The sequence below is a fragment of the Salvia splendens genome, chromosome 13 (assembly GCF_004379255.2).
Source record: "Salvia splendens isolate huo1 chromosome 13, SspV2, whole genome shotgun sequence".
In the NCBI taxonomy this organism is placed as follows: Eukaryota; Viridiplantae; Streptophyta; class Magnoliopsida; order Lamiales; family Lamiaceae; genus Salvia; species Salvia splendens.
This window is the reverse complement of record NC_056044.1, coordinates 1,097,503-1,103,502: the sequence shown is the minus strand read 5'-3', so window position 1 is coordinate 1,103,502 and position 6,000 is coordinate 1,097,503.

Below are 6,000 nucleotides of genomic sequence, written 5' to 3'. Positions count from 1 at the left end.
TTATTATTACATGAAATACTTATTATTGTAAATTTATCGAAAAACGTAATAAAGGACAAACTACAAATTATAAAAACAAACAAATAGAAAACATAAATTACAAATGTGGAAATACGAAATTACAAATGTGGAAACACCAAGCAGACATTAATGCCATGTCTTCTTGCTCACTCCAACCATGTGGGGTATTTACAGCACTCTTGGTTTGTGATATGGCTTGGCTTGAATGTTGATTTTGAAATAAACTTTGAAATTGCTCAGAATTCGGAAAATCATCAAAGCTAGGGAAATAATCTTGAGAATGGTTAACATTTTGGGAAGGGTTGAAGTTTTGGGAATCGGAGAATATATTATTCTCATCATCCTCCATAGCTAGCAACAAGGGAAACTAGAAAATATGAAATTCTACTAAACAATAAGGATTATAGGAGGAGAAAAGATGATATTTTTTGTGTGTGTAAAACTATAGCAAATGTGGTCTCTATTTATAGAGGAAGAAAAATTATGAATTTTGGTATAAATTTTATAATTTTATAATATAATATATTAAAGATATATTAATTATTAAAAATAATAATATCAGCCAATAAAATTGTGCTATTTGGCACAATCTCATTGGCTACTAGTTAAATGAGAAGAGGGACCTTTGGGTCTGTTTTAGGAAAGAGAGAGACCGAGGTTGAAGAGAGAGGGAACCTTCCATTTCAATTTTTTTTAAAAAATTGGGTAATGACATGGACGTCGACCTCAATTGACCGATAAACATGGTCTAAAGAAACAAAGAGTATTAGTACTTATTTGACATAGTGTTTCCATGTGTGGGCTTCGTGCGTCTACGATGTGTGGGCCTGGCGAAGAAAGGCCCATATCACACTACCATGGGTGCACAGGAACTTCATGCAAAAATACAAATTACAAATTGGCATGTGGCGATCGTTTAGGATTCAAAATGATATAGTTAATCGTTCATTTTCGGAATATTTCATCCACACTGAATATTAATCCCTCCGTCCCGCTTTAGCAGTCCCGGTTGATCAATTTCGGGTGTCCCGCTTTAGGAGTCCCGGTTGAACTCGGTGCATAAAAATTGATGTCCACTACATCAATTTATTTATTACATCATTTTAAGTGGGACCCAAGCTCCACTAAATCATTTATTTATTACACACTTAAAAGCAAAAAAGTAAAAAAGTTGTTTGAAAGTGGAACCCAACCTCTCCTACATCATTTATTTATTACACACTTTAATACCCCTTAAAACATGTGCCCGACTCAACCGGGACTGTTAAAGCGGGACGGAGGGAGTAATTATTAATAACGTTGTCTTACTTTACTATTCTCTTAATCCTTTTCATTTTAGTAGTATAACATACTAATATATACTCTAGTCTCTACCCTAGCAAGATTTCTCTTGATTAGGAAACTTAATTGTTTTGGACTACTTCAAAATCAATCTATCACAATCATTATTCTCGGTTAAAACCCTAAATTTCTAATATAATCCCCCCCCCCCTCTCTATATATATACACAAAGAGGTGTATTAGGGTCCTCACATCTCCTTAGCATAAAACACAGCACAAATCACAGTTCTTGGATCCTTAGATTGAATGATTGTGATAAGCTACATTATTAGAATAAGATGCTATATTATCAACCAAGCAAGTACACTTTAGACTGATAATCTACATTATTAGACTTATAATGCTACATTTTACAAAAATATTATTAGCTAAGTTCAATTATCATATTAATAATCTACATTATTAGATGACACATGACATAATCTAATTGTTATATCACAAGATCCAATGAAGTAATAAGTGTTTTGTTTTCAAACAGTATTTATCATATGAGTATCAATACAACCCTACAAACACATCCATAAATATTTAAGGAGGTGACAACGTTACATCTTTCCAAATGTAAACATAGGGTAAATTATTTCCCTATTAAAAAACAATAAAAGAAAGCTGTACATAAAATCATGCTATAAAAGAGACAGCACACGAATGTGGACACACAACCTATCACAATTCAGTGATTCACACAAAGCCCTCTTTTTCCCTTTTCATTTCATTTTGCTTTCTCGTAACCTTGTTGAGAATTTTAATAGTTTTTCTATAGCCGCAATCCTTTCCTATAATGCAAACTCGTACAAACTACAAACTCTTCAACACAACGTCAACACGACGTCACCTGTTGACACTGTGTTGATATTTTCTGTTGATGTTATTTTGTCATCTATTGATATTTTCTAACGGTCCAAATCATGGTTTGAAGTTTGTACAATATTTAGAGTTTGTATTTGATTACATCCTTATATACTCCTTATATATACTTACATAATAACCCTTACTCAACACCTCCATCTCTCTCACTCCAATCTTCTAACGGTGAAGAACCTAACATGTCTTATGTTGACAATCTCCCACCTCCTCCTCGCCGCCCCGGCACCGTGGGTCCAAACCCTCACCAAAGGCAACAAAAACATCACAAAGCTCCATTTCTACGTCCACAACCAACAACACTGTGTACCGCGTCGCGACCGCCTCCATCACCTCCACTTCCCCCACCAGCTTCGGCCAGGTCAACGTCTTCGACGACCGTGTCACGGCCGAGCCACACATTGAATCCGAGCAAGTCGCTCGGGCGCAGGGCACGTCCGCCTACGCCGACCTCCAATCCGGGGCCATTGCCATGACCGCAAACTTTTATATAACGTCGGGAGAGCACAACGGGAGCACGTTGACAATTGCCGGCCGAAACCCGCTGCTGGCGCCCTCGAGGGAGCTCCCGGTGCTCGGTGGCACCGGCGCCTTTCGGCTCGCGCGTGGATATGCCGTTATTAGAATTTATTTTTATGATAAGGCGGCGCGTTATTCTGTTCTCGAGTATACGGTTTATGTGATCTCTCGTAAATATATGTTGTGTATAATTTTATTATTATTATTATTATTATTATTATTATTATTATTAATAATATTGGTATTGTTATCTTGGACCTCTTTGTATGATAAATAAAAGGGTTTCGCCATTTCTACGATGTTGGAGGAAAAATCGGAAGTTATAATATAGTTAGGGACTTGTTATTTATCGGTTATTGTGTCTATTAAAACTATTAAATCTTATCCCAACGTCGACCGGGTGATGATCCTAGATCCTCTATATAAGTGTTGATAACCCTCCCCTTATAAGGCTTTTTAAAGGGTAAGTGGTTCATTTCTAATAATGTCAAAATGAATGTATAAATACATTGAATATAAATCATATTTCTATAAGTATCACCTAAATGGTGATCAACACTATTTCAGATTTATTTGGCTTCGTTATTTGCTTGTGTATCAATCTCGTATAATAATACTAATATACTCCCATTTTTACTAAAATCTTTAACCGACTTTTTTTTATATTTCTTAAAACACGTGACGATTTAAGGACAAATAATGGGGGATAGAACTTAAGCGTACGTAGAAAATATTGAGTATAGGACATGTTTTGTTGTTCCCCATTTCCGCCTTAAGTGATACGTAGAAAATGTTAGAATTCACGCCTTGTTTCAGTGCATGAATTCCATGCACACAACGTGTTTGTTCATATGACTGAATGCCTATTAAATTGTTCATCTATCTCCTTCGTTTGATTATTCATATTCATAAGCTTCAGTTTTTGAAGTAAGTGTCCAAAGTTTTTGTTTTGGGTTTTCGGTTTCGTGTACGGTGTTGGATAAAATGTCCAAGCAACATCTTATACTCCTGATTAAATGTTGTTTTCAATTTTTCGCTAATTTTGGGTTAACCAAATAGTTCGAAACTTCATGAGTTTCAAGATTTGGAAACTTATACGGTTGTTTACTCCGATTTCTTGAGGAAACGACGAAGGGAATTTTAGGCTTATTTGTCAAAATATGTTTCTCGACTGTATGCCTTCCAACTGTTCGACGAAAATCCTCATTGAATCGCTACATTTTGCTCCAAATCTCGTTTCGATTTTGGGGTAGGTTCTTTTTTATTCATCTTTCCCAGATTTTATTCCAATTGTGATTTCGAAACAAAAAATTTGAAAATTCCCTTAAAATTTTGCGTTTTTTGGCACTGTTTATTGAAAGCTTTGGTTTCGATTTTCTTTCACAATTTTGGCGGCAAACGGTGAGCTCATGTCGTTAATGGGCTGTGTTCGAGTTTGAGCATTAGTTACTTGGGCCTCCTTTTGCTTTCATTGGGCCGTCTTGTTAAAGGGCTGCATTCATTGAAAAGATTTTGGTCTAGGAAGGTTGCTACTGGGCCGTAGTAGATGTGAGATGGTCATTTGATAGAATAATTGAGAGAAAATGATTATTAATATTTGGTTAATGTACTAATGAAAGTCCAATAATAAATAAAAACTTAGAACGGTGAGAAAAAAGGTCATATTTAATATACGAATATTAAATATTCCTTAATCCGAACAACATTGACGATTCTTTAGCCTTTGAATGTTGCGCACTCTATTTAACTAGTGCATATTTATTAGTTTTTAAATCATTTTCCAAGTAGTATTTTATTTTAATTATTACAACTTTTAATTCTTGTCCCACATTGACTTGGTGACGATCCTAGCTCCTCTATATAAGTGTGGATAACCTTCCTCTTTATAAAGCCTTTTAAGGATTGAGTGGCTCATTTCTAATATGGTATCACAGCGAGCCCAAGTCGATAAAGAATTTTTTCAACTTCCCTTATAAGCCCCTTAATTTTTTCAACTTAGTGAGATCCTAGTTCCTCTATATAAGTGTGGATAACCCTCCCCTTATAAGCCCTTTTAAGGGGTGAGTGGTCCATTTCTAATATTTATAATGTTCAATCACCATGAAAAGTCAGATTTACAATGTGATATATGAATTGAAAGTGAATATGTAATACGAAAAAATATGTTCATCCGAATACATTCAATTGATATATGATTTTTTGTGTCCAGAATAAGGTCATGTTACTTTATCCTATTAAAAATAGTACTATCATTTAAATAATAATTTTTGGTTGATATCTAAAATCTAAATAACATTCAATTCCTGTGAAGTAAACTATAATTTTGAAACAAATCACAATAGTCACCATGAGACTATTTGGTGAAATTAGTTTTACAAAGAAGTGTGGATTTTCCAATATGGCCAAATCGGTGGTTCTTCGAAACGATGTAAACTGGGTGGACTTGAAACGACGTTCTTTTATTTCATTATTTATTATTTAATCAATTTTGGATCTTATTTTCTTAATTTCAATATTGACATCTGAATTTCGTGGATTTAGCTAGATTTCCAACTTCAGTTCAGTATTCAGCAAGACATGGAAGCCGCAACTCCCAAACCGTGATTCAGGCATTCGAGATCTAGACTTTCTCTTGAGACAATTGCGACATGTAATTAACAAAAGTGATACGAGTAAACTCGTATCGGAGAATAATGACGAGAAATCGCCGGATAAGAGAGGTCCGTTCGCGGAAGGAATTCCGTCGAGCAACCAATAAACAAAGACCGAGAAAAGTAAATTACAGAAAAGTAAAACACGATAAAAGATAATTGTATTCTTCAATGATTGATTCAAAAGATAACAAAGGCTCCTATTTATAATACTCCCTAATAACCTAACTTATTGAACAAGATAATAAAGATACGGAATATATATAGTAATATAATAATAGACATATGGGAGATATTTCGGAAGATATAATCGTATCAAAAAGTTATACGATTAATTCGGAAGATATTCTGTTGTACTACAACCTTAAACTTCTAAGATAATCCCTCTGTATAAGCACGTAAATATCCACCCTTATTCAACACCTCTAATCCCTCCAAATATCCCAAGATGAAGAATCTAACAATGTGCCTTATGCTCATAATCTCCCACCTCCTCCTCCTCCCCGCCGGCGCCACCTTGTACGACGTCGCTAGCGACTCCATCACCTCCGCCTCTCCCACTGCCTTCGGCAACATGAACGTGTTCGACCTCCGGGACATCAAG